The sequence below is a fragment of the Dermochelys coriacea genome, chromosome 7 (assembly GCF_009764565.3).
Source record: "Dermochelys coriacea isolate rDerCor1 chromosome 7, rDerCor1.pri.v4, whole genome shotgun sequence".
Lineage (NCBI taxonomy): Eukaryota > Metazoa > Chordata > Testudines > Dermochelyidae > Dermochelys > Dermochelys coriacea.
Window position 1 is genome coordinate 37608865 of NC_050074.1, and position 20257 is coordinate 37629121.

General features: G+C 41.7%; 1 long non-coding RNA gene across 3 annotated transcripts in view; it reads right to left on the reverse strand.

Annotated features, from left to right (window-relative positions):
- Positions 1-288: 288 nt before the first annotated feature.
- Positions 289-20257, reverse strand: part of LOC122461103 — an 80317-nt gene continuing 60348 nt past the window's right edge. For 2 of the 3 annotated variants that reach the window (XR_006282835.1, XR_006282837.1), the window contains 2 exons: positions 8281-8408; positions 289-1846 (listed from right to left, as the gene is read on the reverse strand). This is a non-coding gene — a long non-coding RNA (uncharacterized LOC122461103). The remainder of the gene's footprint in view (positions 1847-8280; positions 8409-20257) is intronic. The other variant, XR_006282839.1, reaches the window with a different exon arrangement.

The window sequence follows — 20257 nt, forward strand, 5'->3', positions numbered from 1 at the left end:
GACTACACAGGAGACCTTATAGAGGCGCAGCTGCAGCAGTACAGCTGCTGTAAGATCAGTAGCATAAACATAGACTGGAGAGTCTAAAGCTATCTTGCCACCCAGACAAACTGGACTTTGTGATAAAAGGACTTTGTGATAAAACTGTGCAGTGAACCAGATCAGGTTGCTCCCAGTCCCAAGAGACCAGTCACTTACCCCAGATCAATTGGCACTCTACGTCTTACACCAAAGACAATGCTGGCAGCCAATTCTATAGTCAACTAACTAAAGGTTTATTAGCTGAGAAAAGAAAATGAGAGTTACTGAGAGGTTAAAGCAGGTAAAATATATGCACAGGTGAGTCACAGTTCATAATTCAGAATGGTGGCAGTGATGTAATAAACTGCCAATTTCCCAGAAGTCTTTTCAGGATACCCAGATTGTCTCTTGGGATCTCCTCTTTGCTTCTGGTACGTTTCCCTTCAAGAGTGCAAGCAGTCCAGAGATGAAGGATCTTTTCTTGAATCCGTACTTGTAGCTTCTTCTCACAGAAAACAAGTGGACAGTGATATTATCCACATGGACTTTTCCTTTGATGACAGTGAGTGAGGAATGCACTTAGAGTCCTTGACCTCCAGTCATCACACACAATGGCCACTTGCTTTGAAATAAGCACTTTTTTGTTAAAGTTCTACTTTGCATTCCACAATGCTTCTTTCACATTTGATGGGTTATTTAGTTACAGGGGTATAAACAATGTAAATGTTTGCTATTGCATTATAACAGGATACATAAAGTGAAAACAATGCAAGCAGCTTTCCATTAGTTTTCATTAAGTTTAAACACCAAATACACTCTTATACATTTAACAATTGCTTTGATCTATATGAATACACAAGTGAATTGGCCTGGGGCTCTGGCATGAGCTGGCACCTGGTCTGCCAGCATCACAGCCAGCTCCCAGACAACCACCCCAGTGTTGCACTGAGCAGATTTGCACAGGACAGAATCTGGCCTTTTAAATCAAAAACTCCACCTTCAAGGTGATGCATAAACTCCCTCATTGGGAGCACTCTAGATTTTCTTCTAAAGGCATGTTAAAATGGAACACTAAGATTGATCACTAAAAAGGGGGGCAATTCCAGAGTTGAGGTTGTTGCCACATGAACTTGGCTCTGGTGCACATATTTCTCTTTGTGATGCAAACCTCAATTATTATTGTTTGCTCTTAGGGTATACTGTAAAATATGCATGATGCACAACGTGGCAGAGCAACCTTGTGTTTGAGAGTTTCCTGATTTGTGTACTTTGTATCTCCACCTTTGGGAGAATTGAAAAGAGAATTTTGCTTTTAGTTTGGTAGGTTCCCCCACACCTCTGTGTGCAGTGCCTATCTCACTTGATTATTCCACAGTGCTTCCACTGCAAAGTTCCTCTTCTAGGCCATGAAGACATGGGACTAATGTAAAATGTAGCTTGTGCAGTGCAGCACCTAAGTCAACAGTATGCACTTGGCCTTGTTAGATAGACTGGCTGAAGAAACAAAAAATATGCAAAGCAGTTCAGCTTGTTTTACCATATGTGCAAAAGCCAAGTTATCCTTATGTAAAAAGCCTAAGGAGGAGGTGTAACCTGGAATTTAGGTCCAGTCTGAAAATAGCTGAAAGTATTTAGGTAATGTAATGAATCATAGATAATAGCTCTGGAAAAGACATATCATATCCACATATGCAGAACGTATCTAGTCTCTTACCTTTCAGATACCTGCCTGTGCCTTTAAAGGGATTGACATTCTGCATACCAGGGAGGTTGTCATTCAGATAAACTAAAGCTATGCTGAACAATAGATGTGGGCCGGAAAAACCTGCAGAGGAGCAAGCCAGGTTTACATTAGGCATTTTCCATATGGCATTTTGAAAAGTTACACTGACCTAGACCTAAGAAACTGAGGAAACAGTACAGGCAATAACTGCACTTAGCAAGGTGTACAGTAAACAGACTTGAGAGAATGCGATAAGCTCAGTTAAATGCAGTTCTAATCTAAAAACTGATCGTAAAAGTGACATTGTGTGGTGTATTTCAGTAGCGTCTGTCATTTATTTAATTAATAAGCTTTATAAATGGCCTTTAACTGCCAACCCTGCCAGTTCCCCGAGTGTATGTCTTCACTGTACAGTTAACCTGGGCTCCTACCCAGGTTTTAGGCCCAAATCCCCTATTGTTCCCATACACAACTCTTTATTCTGGATTAATACAAGCTTTGAATCCAGGCTTGCTGGCCCAGCTAGGTCAGATGAGCATGCAGACTCATGAATGCTTATCTGAACTTGAGCTTTTTCAGGTTTACTCATTATTTATATGCCAAAAACATATGGTCCTAAAAGAATGGTATTATAATGCAGTATATATTAATTAAATTGGGTTAGAGCCTGGGTCTCTCTCTAAGGCTAGCTCAAATTGACCTACTTTGCAGTGTAGACACAGCTGAAACACAGTTTTTGGAGCCTGGTAGTCCTCCAATCCCATTTCACTGGCCTGTATTTTCCAGCCTATCTACCCACTTCCCACATGCTTCCTATGTGTCTGAAGCTATTACTGGTTGTCACACATCTGGTCAGCATTTAAACCCTCATTCTACATGACCTTCTCCATTTCTGCAAAGTTCATCTGAACATTGCACTAAGATGCCAACTAGGGTTGTCAACTTTCTAATTGCACAAAATGAACACCCTTGCCCCACCCCCTGCCCGAGGCCCTGCACCTTCTCCCAGGCCCTGCCCCCACTCACTCCATCCCTCCTCCCTCTATCACTCACTCTCCCACACCCTAACTCACTTTCACCTTGCTGGAGCAGGGTGTTGGGAAGCAGAAGGAGGTGAGGGCTCCAGCTGGGGGTGCAGGCTCCCGGGTGGGGCCAGAAATGAGGGGTTCAGGGTGCAGGAGGGGGTTGGGCTGCAGGAGGGGGTGAGGACTCTGCCTGGGAGTTTGGGCTCTGGGGTGTGACAGGGGATGAGGGATTTGGAGTGCAAGAGGGGGCTCTGGGCTGGGGCCAAGGGGTTCAGAGTGCAGGACAGGGCTGGAGCAGGGGGTTGGGGTGCAGGAGTGAGTTTGGGGTGAGGGCTCTGGGAGGGAGTTTGGATGTGGGAGAGGGCTCAGGGCTGGGGGAGAGAGTTGGGGTGTGGGCTTCAGTCAGGCGGGGCTTACCTCGGGGGCGGGGGGGCTCCTAGAAGTGACTGGCATGTCCCTCTGGCTTCTAGGCTCAGGGGCAGCCAGGTGGCTCTGCATGCTGCCCCCCACCTGCAGGCACTGCCCCTGCATCTCCAACTGGCTCTGGTTCCCAGCCAATGGGAGCTGCGGAATCAGCACTCAGGGTGGGGGCAGACTTACTGGCCACCGCTGTGCCTAGGAACCAGATATGCTGTCCACTTCCAGGAGCCACGTGGAGCCAGGGCAGGTAGAGAGCCTGCCTTAGCTTCGCTGTGCCACTGATCGGACTTTTAGCGATCTATTAAAATATCCCGAATTGCTTTCAATAGTCCCCAGGAGATCAATGCCAATTTTGGTGGACTCCTGGCCAATCTGGGAAGGTTGGCCACCCTCATCCATCCCAGAGACCCTCATCCCAGCATGCACCTAACTAGCCAGAGGATCACATCAGAGTTCTGGTTGCTCTGTGGTGCAAGTACAGGAAAGAATATTGGTCTGATCACCCTAACCACCTCTAACCAGACCCAAAAATTCTCTTAATTTTTTAAATGAAGAAAATCTGAAATACTCTATAGTAAGTATCTGGGGACTGGTAATCTGCTCTGCAGCAACTCCTGAACAGGTTAACATGTGGAAATATACCAGGTATTGACTTTTGGCCTTGCTTTGAGGCAGAAGATAAAAGGAGAAATTCTTTTATTTCCATGGATATAGTGTTCTTGCATTGCCTTGGCAGGACCGTCCACCTCAGGTACTCATGCAGGCCTCTTAGAAAAGGACTATGATTGAACAAGGAACGAATAAAGTATACAGGGTTGATTTGCTACAAGAAATGTTTAATGACCTAACCTAGGTTACTGCAGCATCAGTGTGGAGGCAGCTACATGTGTATGAGCAGAGTGTGGCTCCGCAGCATAGGTGCTCACAGGCAGGTTTGACCTTGGTAAACTCTGCAGTGAAGACACCCCAGAGGCTTAAGTCAAGCTGGTTTCTTCCTGGCTCATACATCACCACCAGTAGTATGGGGTTGTACAATTGTAACATAGTTAACAGTTCTGTTGATAAACCGCATGTACCTCACGGTCCCATAGCTGTGTCTGCTGTAGCGTTAACAGTAGTAGAAACTTATTTTTGTCTGAAGAGCAATTAGGCATGACTGAATACAGATGGAGTCAATTTCTAGGTATAGTTCTATCTATAACAGCATGTTAGGACTAGATTTTTATGTGGGCATGACTAAAACCGTGCAAGCAAATTAAAGAAAATAGCTGCTACAACTGAACCAACAGATGTCTCCTGTAGTTACATTAGCCATCGCATTTAGGATAAACTCAGATTAGCTCATAAAAATCACTTTAATGTTAAAAATGGTCAGATGGTCTCCATAGCACCAGTTGTATTTATAGTCTCATTCTTCCTGCAAATTAGTTGAGACTGATCATTGTAATTAATATATACTCCATTATAACACCATTCTTTCAGAACCATAGTCTTTTGGCTTTATAAATAATGACTAAACCTGAAAAAGCTCAAAGTTCAGATAAGCATTCATTAGTCTGTATGTTCATCTGACATTTAGGGCTAGTCCCATGCTGCACAGAGCTCCCTCTTTGGTCTGCACAGAACCTTTTGCCTTGCAGCAAGCCCTGCAACTCTCCCAACCTTCCTCTCTTAAACGGCCCAGTTCCCCAGTATTTGGCAAGTTTAAATAAAGTAGTGAGGTAAGATACAGAACCCTTATAGCAGCAATTCCTTAGAACTGATATATCTAAGAACCAAACAATGTGATGTAGAAGAGCTTTCATGGAAAAAGGAAAGCTGATCAAGGTCTGGCAGCTGTCTCTAACCTCACATTCTTAGCAAATTCATGTTTGTTGCTAAAGTCATATTTTAAAAGATAGCCAGTAGCCTTGTATAACGTTTTCTGGCTTTGACTCAGTCCAGGGGGAGTTCTGTTATGGTAGTAGCTCTCCTAAATTATACTTGTCTCAATATGCAAACCAGGCTCTGCATAGAGATATTTTTAAAGCAGCCCTGTTAAGTCAAAAAATACATGTTTTTGAAAAAAAGTTCATTGTTACTACTAAATTAGATTAAGTGGTTAATTTCAAATTTAATAATGTACTTTTTACTGGTGTTTCCATCAGAATTTGTCTGCTTGGAGAATGAGGCTCAACTAGAAGCAAGTGACATTAACCAGTCAGTTTCTGGTTCTCTTGCATTAGTTCAGTATTTGCAATAGTTAATTTGCAAATACTGTAAAAGAATGTTTATATCCAGAAACTGTTTTAATTTATTTGATGTCCCCCTCTTCCTTTGCAAAATCTGAACATTGAATTTCAACTACTCAACAAAGCATATGCACTTGGAAAACTTTTTTCCTCTCTATACACGAGGGGAGGGACAAGCTTGCCAAGTTAAGGGCTACAGAATCAGTCTCAATAGGGAAACATGTAAAGTCTCTACTTCTGGGCTGACAACAGGCAGATTAAGGCAGGAGGAGCCACATGGGGGTCAGAGATTTCTTTTACTCCCATTGCTGGAGCAAGGAGTTCTGGGACCTAAACCGATTCTGATGTCAGAGTAACTGCTATAGACACTAGAGACAAAGTCAAATATTTTCATGATACAGAACATGTTGCTCACATTGACAGTTGCTGACATGATCCACACTTTATGGCTTTATCTTCCTAAGAGCTTTTAGTCTATCAGATTGGAGAGAACAGATAATGATTATAACCCACCAAAAAGTCTAAAAATCCTTGACCACCAAGTCTGGATGAAGACCAACTTAGCAGCCCCAGACATTCTACTTGGTGGCCTGGAGATCTAAGTGATGTATGTCTAGTAGGACTGTCAATTAATCATCGTTAACTCATGCGATTAACTCAAAAAAATTAATCGTGATTAATCACACAGTTAAACAATAGAATACCAATTGAAATTTATTAAATATTTTTGGCTGTTTTTCTACTTTTTCAAATACATTGATTTCTATTACAACACAGAATACAAAGTGTACAGTGTTCACTTTATATTATTATTTTTATTACAAATATTTGCACTGTAAAAATGATAAACAAAAGAAATAGTATTTTTCAATTCACCTCATACAAGTAATGTAGTGCGATCTCTTTATCATGAAAGTGCAACTTACAAATGTAGATTTTTTTTTGTTTCATTACTGCACTCAAAAACAAAACAAAACGTTAGAGCCTACAAGTCCACTCAGTCCTACTTGTCAGTCAATTGCTAAGACAAACAAGTTTGTTTACATTTACGGGAGATCATGCTGCCTGCTTCTTATTTACAATGTCCCCTGAAAGTGAGAACAGACATTCGCATGGCACCTTTGTAGCTGGCGTTGCAAGATATTAATGTGTCAGATATGCTAAACATTGTATGTCCCTTCATGCTTTGGCCACAATTCCAGAGGACATGCTTCCATGCTGATGATACTCGCTAAAAAAATAATGTGTTGATTAAATTTGTGACTGAACTCCTTGTGGGAGAACTGTATGTCTTCAGCTCTGTTTTACCTGCATTCTGCCATATATTTCATGTTATAGCAGTCTCACATGATGATCCAGCACATGTTTGTTTTAAGAACACTTTACAACAGATTTGACAAAACGCAAAGAAGATACCAATGTGAGATTTCTAAAAATAGCTACAGCACTTGACCCAAGGTTTAAGAATCAGAAGTGCCTTCCAAAATCTGAGATGGACAAGGTGTGGAGCATGCTTTCAGAAGTCTTAAAAGAGCAATACTCAGATGCGGAAACTACAGAAGGTGAACCACAAAAAGGAAATTCAACCTTTTGCTGGTGGCATCTGACTCAGTAATGAAAATGAACATGCATCGGTCCGCTCTGCTTTGGATCATTATCGAGCAGAACCCATCATTAGCATGGTCGCATGTCCTATGGAATGGTGGTTAAAGATGAAGGGACATATGAATCTTCAGTGCCTCTGGCATGTAAATATCTTGAGATGCTGGCTACACCAGTGCCATGCAAACACCTTTTCTGACTTTCAGGTGACACTGTAAACAAGAAGCAGGCAGCATTATCTCCTGCAAATTGTAACCAAGTTTGTTTGTCTGAGCGATTGGCTGAAGTAGGACTGAGTGGACTTGTAGGCTCTAAAGTTGTACATTGTTTTGTTTTTGAGAGCAGTTACGTAACAACAACAAAAATATCTACATTTGTAAGTTGCACTTTCATGATAAAGAGATCGCACTACAATACGTGTATGAGGTGAATTGAAAAATACTATTTCTTTTGTTTTTTACAGTGCAAATATTTGTAATCAAAAATATAAAGTGAGCACTGTACACTTTGTATTCTGTGTTGTAATTGAAATAAATATATTGGAAAATTTAGAAAACATCCAAAAATATTTAAATAAATGGTATTCAATTATTGTTTTACAATGTGATTAATTGCGATTAATTTTTTCAATCGCTTGATAGACTTAATGTCTAGCATACAACATTCTCTGCCAAATTCTCAGGCTCTCTTAAAGTACCTGCAGTAGTAATACTCTGCACTTACCATATATACAGTAGTACTTCAGCCAGTGATCTCAAACTACTTTACAAAAATTGACTAAGCCTCACATCATCTTAAGTACAGTAGAGTTCTGCTTACCTGAATCTCCTTTTCTAACAAATTGCCAGTTTTCTCTATTGATTTAGTTTTCCAAACTCTTGATTATCCAAACATATTTACTGCTGCTACACAAGCAGTATCAAAAAGCGATTCTACTGTATTTTCCATTTTACAAATAGAGAAACTGGTAGAGAAGTTACGTGACTTGTCCCCATAATCACATGACAAGTCAGTTGCAGAGCGAAAACTAAAACCCAGAAGTCCTGGTTCACAGTCCCTTGCTTTAAATTAAACGTTACACCACAATGTTGAATTTGTCTGTTCATTAGTTTTTCTGATGCATAAAAAATAGAGAAGCCTATTACCTCCAGTATATTTCCTTCTGCATTGTTTATTCTATACCATCATTTCCAGAATTATCTGTGTCCCAGACATTCATTAATTGTGGTTGGTCATTGAGCCACATTGCATGATATACCTCTTGGAAGTAGAAAGACAGAGCTTGGTGACTAGTTCTAGAGCTGATGTATCACTCTGATTAGAATTCTCTTCCCAGCTCAGACTTAGTTCCTGTGTCTCTTATCTTGTTTGCCTCAGTTTCTCAGTCTGTAAAATGATAATACTTACTCTCTCAATCTCAGAATTATATAATCAAGTACTTTGAAATCCTGTATGGAAGGTACTAGAGAAATTGTAAGTATTATAGCTGCTTAAGATACTACAGTGATCGATGCTATGGAAATTTGTATAAGACGACCATGTAATGCTGATAAGCATTTTTGCCCCCAAAAAAGCTAACTACTATTTTTTTCCCTTAAAAACAAAACCTGTAGTAGGGCTTCTCACAGAGGCCAGCCAATAACAAAACCTGTTGGAGTGATGGAATAAAATGCATTTTGATAAAAAGGTAGAAATTGATTAAGCTTCCAAAAGATTCCCCCCCCCAAAAAAAAAGCCTGAGAAAAAAGGATCAGACTATGAATTGTTATTTGACCTTTTAATTAAATGTTATCTTTAATCTCAGTGTCAGATCGTGGGATCTGAAAATGTATGTCATAGATTTGCTATTTCTTTGCAGCAGCAGAGTTATACGCTTTGGTCCTGAAGTTAATCACACAATCAGGGTCCTTAACTGCTGCAGTTATACAAGTCTGTCTGCCTGATGCCAGTCTCTATTCTTGAAAATGTGCACACTCCTGCCTGGCAGAAGAGCCTGTCTGACAGGTTGGTGGTCCTGATCCAAAGAAGCAAGTGTAGATCAGACTCAAAACTAGTAGGCTAGTAACAAAGTACAGAAACTACACCAAGAGTCACAAAGCACATGCAAGTCAGCGGCAAAGCTATATGTTTGGAACTTAAGTTGTCTTTGTTTTATATAAGTCTTTGAAAATACAATGTTCTTTTTTGTCACCAGAACAGCTGGAGTCATTCTAGTTGATGCAGTAATCTTCCTTTACTTAAGCAATTAGTTATGAGGAAGTACAAAGTATGTTATGATATTATAAAAAAAAAATCTGTTAGTGTATTGACAAGAACAGATTAAGATAACTCTATATCCGTAAATTATCAGTGTGTGTGAGAAGGGGAATATTTCTTAAGGCAAGAGTATGTTCAAAGTACTTCAGAGTTGACAGTTTAAATGGTCACTTTACAATATATCCATTCCCATCTGTGGGAGTATCCTGACATGTAACTACTTCAAAAGGTCTGTCCCCACTAGTAAATGTGGGTGACGAGCATTCCATGTAAAACGTAAATCCTGAAGGCCAAAAATCAGCAAAGAAGCAAATGATTTACCACCATCTAAGTATACCTAGCTGGACTACATCTGGCTATGTTATGCGGGTATCCCAGGACTTCTGTATAGTCCTTCACTCCAAAGTGAAAATGTTCCCCAGTCCTCATGTGGTAGCTCCAGAGGCACACAAATATAGCTTTTCTTTGGACTTCCAGGATTGGACTCCATAAGAATAAGGAGTAATTCTGAATACAGTAACTCCTCGCTTAATGTTGTAGTTATGTTCTTGAAAAAACGCGAATTTCCGTGAAACTATGTTAAGCGAATCCAATGTCCCCATTGGAATTAATGTAAATGGGGTGGGTGGGAGGGAGTGGTTAGGTTCCAGGGAAATTTTTTCGACAAACAAAAGACATTATAGACATACACAATATAAGTTTTAAACAAGTTCTAATCAGAGGATTGTCTGGGGGCCTGCTCATGAGCTCCCCGAGCTTCTCCTAAAGCAACTATGCTGATATCAGGTGGGATATTTCCCAGGGAATGCCTTGCTGCTAAATGATGAACTAGCACTCAGCTGAGCCCTCAAGGGTTAACAAGTTGTTGTTAATGTAGCCTAACACTCTACAAGGCAGATTCGAAGGAGGCAGGAGGGAGGAGACACAATAGATGCACCGCAGTGGCTGCAAACGCTTCCCTGCGGAAACTGAATGTGATGATGAACCCGTGCTATCCCACTGGAGCGCACCACTCCCTCCTCGAGAGGGCATATACATGGCTGCACAGGCGCCGACTACTCAAAGTGCCGGGGGGTGCTCAACCCCGGGCTCTGCCCCAGGCCCGCCCCACTCCACCCCCTCCCCCGAGAGTGCTGTCTCCTCCCTCCTCTCCCCTCCCTCCCAAAGCCTCCTGAACCCTGCAAAAGAGGTGCTTGCTGGGGCGGGAAGGGAGGGGGAGGGAGGGGAAAGTTGCTGATCCACAGGGCCCACCAGCGGGCAGAAGGCACTGGGGGTGGCGGAGGAGAGCTGATAGGGGGGCTGCCGGCCCACCCTGGTTCCAAGCCCCATCCGTTAACAGGTGACAACGTTATAAGCAAACATTGCCCAACTTTAAATGAGTATGTCCTCTAATAGATCAGTGACACAACAATGAAACAACGTGAACCAGGAGGACATTAAGTGAGGAGTTACTGTAGAGCCAGGTGCCATGCAAGCTTCACTCCAGGCAATCTCCGAAGGCTGAAATCTGTCCCTAAATGGGCTAGTGTCATGTACAGTACACAATTTCCGTTGGCAGTTAAACAAAAAGATCCTGGATGCTGAAGCTCTTTCAAATCAAGCACAGCATTGTTGGAATTATTTAACTGTTAAATATAGATTTATACTTGCAAACATACTTCATTAATGAAGTGGTTAGTGTTGGTACGGTGCTCTGAAGCCTTAAGTGTTAATTATTCTTCATTTCCCTTATTTTTGCTCCAATGATGGCCAAATTCTTTAAATTCAAAGCTAGGACCAGATTCTGGGAGCGTCTAAGAGCCTGCTGTGAAGAGCTCATAAGAATGGCCATACTGGATCAGACCAATAGTCAAGGCTATGATTTAATCATGGGTATTTTTGTAAAAGTCATGGACAGGTCACGGGCAAGAAACAAAAAATCATGGCCCATGACCTGTCCATGACTTATATCATAAATACCCCTGATTTAATCTTAGGAGGGTGCCGGGAGGGGGGAGCTCCAGGGGGCCCACAGCTGCTCTGGTCACTACCAGGAGCGAGGAGCCCTGGGGCCAGCCACTGCACCAGCCACCCCAGGACAACTGTTCGGAGCCACTGAGCTGCGGCTGCTCCCGCTGCCCTCAGGACCGCTGCTCAGGCGGTCCCAGGGCCAGCCACATCGGCCAATGTTTGGGCGGCCCTGGGGTCAGCCACACTGGCTGCTGCAGAAGTCACGGAGGTTGCAGGACGTCACAGAATCCATGACTTCTGTGACCTCCATGACAAACACGGAGCCCTACCAATGGTCCATGTAGCCCAGTATCCTGTCTTCTGACAGTGCCAGATGCTTCAGAGGGAATGAAAAGAACATTGAAAAGAACAATTTATCAAGTGATCCATCCAGTTTTCTAGTACAGATCCTTTGGGGGACCCCACTATTTACCTATCCGCACTCTGAAAATTGACCATTTATTCCTGACAATTGTTTCTATCTTTTAACTAGTTATTGATCTAAGAGAGGACCTTCCCTCTTATCCCACGACACCTTACTTTTCTCAGAGCCTTTGGTGAGAGACTTTGTCAAAGGCTTTCTGAAAGTCCAAGTACACTATATCACCCTTGTCCACATGTTTGTTGACTCCCTAAAAGAATTCCAATAGTTTGATGAGGCAAGATTTCCCTTTACAAAAGCCATGTTGACTCCACCCCAACATATAGTGTTCACAGAGACAATCTGTGCCTGCCAGTCATGGGGAGGGGAGGAGGAGCAGAGTGACAGCAGCCAGCTTCAACAGTGTTACTGAGTACGCTCTGTCTGTGTGAGCATGCTCAGTACAAGCCAAGCAACAAATCTGAGGGGGCATGTGACCCCACATGTCCCTGCCGCCACATCGCCTCTCAGTGTTCACCTACATGTCTGATATTTCTGTTCTTTACTATGGTTTCAACCAATTTGTGTGGTACTGTTGACTGTTGTCAGGCTTACCAGCCTATAATTGCCAGGATTGCCTGTGGAGCCTTTTTTGAAAAATTGGCATAATATTAGCAATCCAGCAGTCATTTGGTACAGAGGCTGATTTAAGCATTAGGTTACATACCAGTTAGTAATGCAATTTGATATTTGAGTTCCTTCAGAATTCTCAGGTGAATACCAACAAGTCCTAGTGACTCATTACTGTTTAATTTATCAATCTGTTCCAAAACATCTTCTATTGACACCTCAATCCAAGACACTTCCTCAGAATTGTCAGCTAAAAAGAATGGCTCAGGTGTGGAAATCTGCCTCAGATCCTCTGCAGTGAAGACTGATGCAAATAATTCATTTAGCTTCTCCACAACGGCTTTGTCTTCCGTGAGTGCTCCTTTAGTACCTCAATCCTCTGCTGGCCCCAGCAATTGGCAGGCTTCCTGCTTCTGCTGTACTTACAAAAACTAACTGCAAATTTTTATTCTCTTTTGCTAGGTGCTCTTCAACTTCTTTTTTGGACTGCCTAATTATACTTTTACATTTGATTTGCTAGAATTTATGTTCCTTTCAATTTTCTTCAGTAGGATTTGACTTCCAGTTTTTAAAGGATGTCTTTGTTTCTAAGCACCTCTTTTACTGTGTTGTTTAAACATTGTGGCTTTTTGGGGGGTCCTTTTACTATTTTTTTTATTTGGAGTACACATATATATTTTGAAGCTCTATTATGGTGTTTTTAAAACGTTTCCATGCAGCTTGCAGGCACCAATGCAAAGTGCTCAGTCATGCCTATGCATTTTGTACTGCTCTACTACGTCCTGGGAAGTCTTAGGTACGTCCCTATGTCTCCAGTAGTTCCTCCAGTTCAGCCACTCTGGTTTCAAGAGCCCATACTCTGAGGGCCATGAAATGGTTTCCATCATATATAGGGTTTACAATGTGATTCAATGGCTCTCAGCACCCCCACTATACAAATTGTTCCAGCACCCCTGCTTCTACCTCCATTAGTTTTACTCTTGTGGAGGATTTTTTGTTTGTTCTTTGTGTGTGGATTTGTGTGTGTTTTGGGGGAGATTTTTTGGGGGCAGGGTAGGATGTTATTGGCCTAAGTTTAGAGGGTATTTAGAAGTATCTTGCTCTCACGCTCCATCCATTCCCATATTTTGCTGCTCATGTTTACTAGCTCCTCTGGCCATTTATGAGATGGCTTTTTAAACCCTCTGTGCTCCCTGAATTAGCCCCAACCCCTCATCAAGGGATCGTAAAGGGACAAGAGATCAAAGGATGGCAGGTTACAGCCTCATTAGGGAGCTCACAGCCTTGCCAAGCAGGCCACTAAGCTCAGTGCACAGCCCCCCCACCCCCCTGAATAGATCACATTATAAACTTCAATCAAGCAAGCACAGAACAAAAACTTACCCCAAGAGTCACATTGTTACTCCTCCTTCACTTAAAGAACTCCCTTGCCAAACTCCCGTTTGCTTATGAGTTGACTGTTCTCCCAGAGTTAGCTCTGCCCTCACATCAAGAGATTCTAAAGAGATTAGGGATCAACTCTCAGTGACCTCTGATTTGGGATTTTTGAATATTAATACAATAAAAGCATGAGCTTAGTTTCATAGTAAATAAGTGACTTTCATGCACCATGTTTCACATTAGCTGACCCAGGTTTGAACTCTGCAACTACAGCAGGTGCAGATATTTATTGGTTAATATTTGATGGACATCATTTCTCACCACCAATTAAAGAGAAGTGTGAACAGGTGCATTCCCCCATTAGGATCTAAAAGTCCATGCCTGCTTGAGTCAACTCACCTCTTCAGAAGGTTTGGCTCCATTAACAATAAAATCAGGTAGTACTTAAGTTTTCTCCATTAGGATTTGTCAGTCCTTACCAGAGATCCTCTCTAGTGAGAGACTCTCACCCATTTTATATCAGAGTGGGGTAATGAGTCTGCCTTGTCAACATAAGCCTTTCACCCTCCTTCCACTAAAACCACCCCAATGACTGTTTCAATGGTAGCAGCAATAGTGTAGCTGTAAGGGGGTGGGGGTTTCAAAAGCACCTAGGAGCCTAAGTCTCTTAGGAACTTTTGAAGATTTCACCCAAGATATCTGCAGCCACAGGCATTTTAAACCAATGTCACCTAAACTTGCTCTGAGCAGGATTAGATGACTCTGGTTCCAGTTATCTAGATTCTTGCATTGGTGCCATCACTGCAGTATTCAGCAAAATACACTTAAGCCTTTCCCAGGAGGAACAAGAACATGCCAACAGGGTGTGGTACTGCAGGCCTATTACCAGAAGGAAGAAATAGGAGGTAGTGTTCTTATACCATTTTAAACAATTCAGCTACTGTTTCATAGCATAGCTTTAGTTTGACCTTTCATTTTAACTGTGCAAGATAAAAATCTCAGAGGAACAAGTATAGGTTTATACCATGTCTAGCACAGCAGGGCTGGAAGACCTCTAGATGCTATTTTAATACAAGTAATAAAAGTTGGTAGATGATACTGGGAGTAGAAGAATATTCATCTGAGGTTCTGGAAAGAATAGGTGAGGAAAGACTCAGAACTGTAAATTGACAAAGATACTGTACAGGCATTTGCTCATTTTTGTCTATCATAACTCTTAATTTTGTAAGTTAGTGACAAGACCTATAGAAATACATGAGTTCAAACAGTCTTTACTATTGTAAAACTAAGTCTTTAAAAACTGGAATAATTTGCACTTTCAAGTGGTTTTTCCATGATGTCTGCTGTTTTGCGTGCTTTATGTCATCTCCACAGTTTCCTTTTAAAACCAGCAGTAGTTGCAAGGTACGTATTCTGGCTCAAATTATTATTCTCATTGAGCTTGTTCTGATGATTGATGCTTGTACTATAAATATCCCAGGGCTTTTTTGCAGTTTGAGTTCAATTAGAAGTAGCCTGAATTGGTTTCTCTAGATTAGAACACTCCAGCTCTCTTGATTGTGCAGTTGAATCCACCTCTCAATATAAAGCCAGCAGCTTAATTATAGTCTATGTTATTGTTTCCCAAACTTTTAAAAGTTTATGTGCGTCATACTAGTCATACTTCCCTGCAATCTCTCCACGTGATGTTAAAGGCCTACCCATCTTACTTTATACAATCTTCTGCACTCTTCTTCCCACCACATAGGAAGGTTCAGGTGGGTATTTTCAGTTGTTTCCTTCACTGCAGCCATTTTGAATCCATTCAGGTGTGCAGTTCCCACTGAAGTCAATGTGAGCTGTGTATATTGAAGAATAGAACTGGAACAGTTTATGACCAAGAAATTGAAAACTGAAGTTAGAATGATTTCAAATACAAAAACTATTCCTAAATTTGTCTGTTACCACATTACGTAGCTCTCACTGAGGTAGCCTCTAACAAATTTCTACTATCAATGTAGTCATCTTTAATCAAATCTTGAGGTACTTAATTTTTATTCATCCTAAACTCCCACTGAAGCTTATGTTTTGTCTCAGAGAGGATGGAGGAAGGAACTCACAATTTGGTCCTAAATTTTTATTTTATTTTTTTTTTTTTTTAACTTCTGAACCATGCAACTGCACTCTCAGTGGTATTTCTCTAGTCTCAGTTTAGAATCTCCTTTAGATACATAGTGTAAGTCAAGTAACTCTTAACTGAAATATAGTGAAACAAGTCTCTCAGGGGTTAAATATTAAACCAATATCTCCCCTTGCCTAGATTTCTAGTTCCCCACTACTGCATCCAAGCACTGCCCAGGGAGAAGAAAGGTCACTCAGGGAAAGCTTATAACAAGTCTGTATACAAATGCAGGAAACATGACAGTGTGGGAAGCTATCTTTCCTAGAGATTAGTTTAAAGAAACTGTTTACTGAAGGAGATTACTCAGCACAATGATTATGGTCACAACAAAACTCACTAGCATTTGAGTGTATAACTGAAGAACTTATGTTTATGCTAATGCACAGGATTTGCCATCAACCCTAGAAATATTTACATACACAGGGCTTACAAGCTTCTTGGGTGTCCAGCAGCTCTAACATAAATTCACCCCTCTGTGGTTCTGTGTCAGAGGTGCTGTGATTTGCACTGCTATAGAAATCATGGCCATCACCGCTAACTCAGCTTTTATTGTGTGAGGCATTGGTGATTTAACAACATTTGCACTGTCCTCAGGAACCTCCCAAGGCCAATCCAAGCCTCCCAGCATATTTAGCTTCATTCCTACCCAGCACAAACATCAGTTTCCTCAGTGCAGCACCCAAAACTCACATGGTGAGAGCACTGCTTTGTATTGTCTGATGGCTCTGAAAAGATGAGAAGTTAAAGGTCTCACTTCAGGCAGACTGGCTGAAGCATGGAGGTGCAATATACACCACCTCCATACAACAGGCTGGCCCTCTGTATTACAGGGTATTAACTGCTGCCATCCTCATTCTCCTGAGGGTTTCTGCCTGGCTAGGGAAGCCTTAAATTATAGTTTGGAATCTCAGAGCCCTGACAGAAGAGGCTAATCTGGGAACATGCTGATTCCATGTATCCTCTACCAAAGTGGTCACACCCATTCCCTAGCCAGTACTACCCACTTTTAAGGTTGTGCTAATCTACACAGGTTCTCTGGTGGAGGAGAGTCTGTGGTCACTTTCTACAACTGTAATCTCACATAGCACAGGTCAGTGGGCTTTCTGCCCTGGGAGCCTTCTCCAAAGTCTCAGCAAATACCATCATAGTATGGCTCTGGGACAATGTTAGAGCTTCTGAACCTCCTGCTAGCAGCTATAGACTGGCACCAGTTGCTCAGGGGCCCAATGCCAGAGACCATAAAGGAAAAAAGAAAAGGAGTACTTGTGGCACCTTAGAGACTAACAAATTTATTAGAGCACAAGCTTTCGTGAGCTACAGCTCACTTCATCGGATGCGTTCAGTGGAAAATACAGTGGGGAGATTTATATACACACACAGAGAACATGAAACAATGAGTTTTATCATACACACTGTAAGGAGAGTGATCACTTAAGATAAGCTATTGCCAGCAAGAAGGGGTGAGGGGGTCTCTAAGGTGCCACAAGTACTCCTTTTCTTTTTGCAAATATAGACTAACACGGCTGCTACTCTGAAACCAGAACATAAAGGAGTTTCTGATCTACTATAGTCTTCTAAAAAAAGTCAATTTTACCAGTTTACTGATTTGTTAAGATAGTCAGTAAATACCCAGACAGTATGGGTAGTGTCAACCTTGTTGATACAAGCCTTTAAAAAAGGGATCTACATTGTGCGTGTTTGTCCTGTTACATTACTAGAAGGTGAAATAGCTCTATTTTCTGTAAATATCGCTGGGCTTAGTTTTGATCACAGAAATCTATAGCAGATTGCATCTTTGATTTCTATTTACACACCACTAAACCTTCACAGCTCTTCCTCTGTGCCTTTTGATGAACTTCTCCGGATCCCTTTCCAGGCCCTGATGTAAGATAAATAGAGGATTCAGACTATTTGGTTTTGGCCAGTGCCAAGGTTTGTGCCCTTGGCAGCATGCTGATCATGGCTGCAATTCCTGGCTCTCAGGGGCTTGATATCTAGTTACATTTGCTGGCGTCAAGCAGACTGTAAAGGCCACTGTGAAATCTAGAATCTAAAAATAAAATAGTGAAAAAGCACAAAACTAAAAAAAGGAGAATATTAAAATTCAGGGGAAATTGCAGGCAGTTTTGGAAAAGACACCGTAAACTAGCTCAAGAGAAAATGCTAACATCTTGGGTTTAGTTTAAATGAAGATTGTGGGTTTTCCTTTTTTAGCTCTATCACCCATGTGACACTCGAGTTCAGTGTGTGTGGGTCCAGCATCAGGTATTTCTGCTAACAAAGAGTGCATAAGAGCCTTTTGGAAAGGCAAATCATTCTGACAGTCTTAGAATATTCCCCTCATTCTCCCACCTCTTAGAATTGTTAACCCTCTGTGTGCATCCTTCCAGTCACTTTGGGGCGCTTTCTCAGCCCTCTAGATTTCTCTGTGAGATCACAAAACAGGATGATGGCAGTAAATAGAAGCTATTGGGGAAAGGAAGTTTTCAGGCTTCCTTTAGTAAGTCTTACAGGGATGGATGGTGAGACTAATTTTTTGACTTCCATATTTTTAATAGGAGTCTGTTGGTTGTGAACTGACATACAGAGGACAATTTTGTCTGGAAATTATCAAAGTTAAAGGTCAAAGATCATGACTAGGTGGGTGTTGTTTGTTTTGGAAAGCTGGGAGGACGAGGCTGAGAAAAGGACAAGTGCTAGTCTGCTGCATATTTTTCTCCTTTCACTAAGTTTGGGATTGCACCTTCCTGGTATTTAGGAAAAAATAAATGGGACAGGACAAGTAATCTTTGAGGTTGTCTTTCCCTGTTTGAACATTAAACCAGAAATAGGAATTAGCTTTTATGACGCATATGCCTTTTTTTGTGCCTGTTTCTTTTCCCACTAGCATGACTCCATTTTGAGGTTTTATTAATAAAGCCTCATTTTTGAAAGGTTTATAACCAAACTATAAGAATTCACTATAGATTTAAACAAGGTCTCATTGCAGAAGCAATTAAAAACAGTTACATCTTCAGTTAGCCCATGCTGTGTTGCCTTGAAATATCATGAAATGTCTGATACTGAGGTTTAAAAATAAGTGTGTGTTTACATATCCATTTATTGCTTATTCAGTACTATGGCTCCATAACTGGAGTTGATTGCAGTGACAATGCATTCACAGTGGTAGCTCCTTTGGAAGTTTGCCTACAGGTTAGAGCTCTCCAAATGATTTGCCAGATATAGATCTATTACTGGGTTCGTTTTCATCAAGCTGTGCAGAAATTTAGCTATGTGACTCATGGGAGTTGTGAAGTTATATCCCTGCATGCTAGACTGAAAATGCAGCCCTGCATGCACTGTAATACCTCAGCACAGTTAAGTGAACTCAGGAGATTTCTAGGCTTAACTCTCAATCAAATTTCAGTTCTTTGCTGAAGGGGTTGTCTTAGTGGTCTAAACATCAGGTATGATATACCTAGCTTCCCTGCAAATCACTGGTTTGGATATTGTTAGAATTGACTTGGCACCCTTTATCTTGAATACTGTAGCTCATGCTCTGTATTTTCTACAGAAACTCTCAAATTGATCTCCCAGTCATTTTGAGTGAACGTTAAAAATCTCATGGCTTTTTCAGTAAGGGTTAGGTCCAGTGTCCTCAGCAGAAACATAGCTGGAATGGGAGGTAAACTGCCATGTACTTCATATGAAGGATTTTCTTCTATAACATTGTTTTGATTTTTAGTGGGAGATTAGAGTATTTAAGTATCCAAAACAATTCACTTTACTAAGATAGTCAGTATATTCTGTGTTAAACCTATAGTGGTAATCTATGTTTCCCCTCCTTTCACTTTACTAACTTTGTAGAGTAGATTAGAACCATATGTTTTAACTTATGTTGGGGGGAAGCTAATACAACCGCCAAGCAGTCATTTTGGGTTGGATTACCGTAGCTCACTGAGTGTTCTAAACATGAATCAACCTACACTAAGTTTGCAAACTATTTGGTTCTTGCATACTGTGACAAACCCAGATTGGTTGGGTGCAGGAGTCTGGGAGAAGGAAAACACACTGGATGAATAGTTTTCTGTTTCCTGAGTGACCAGGGCAGGGGCTACTCCAGAGCAGTCAGGAAGGTGCTAGAAGCAATTAAGTCAGGCAGACTCCAAAAGACAGCAAGACCAAAAGGGAAAGGAGGGCTGCCAAGGCCTTGGGTACCCAAATCCTGCTATAAGAGGAAAGGGCCACCTGTGTAGGTGGGCAGACATGGGCTACTAAAAGGAAGGACCCCGAGATGTGGGAAGGTTCCGAAACCGGTTCCAACCCCAACCCCACAGAGCCGGCTGAGAGGATTGAAGATCCTTCAGAGTTCCAGCTGATAAGTCCCGGGAGGGCAACTTTCAGATGGGACCAAGTGGAGGACTCAAGGTATGAGAGCGCCAGGAAGGAGGTGGCCGAGATAGATGAGGTACCCATAGC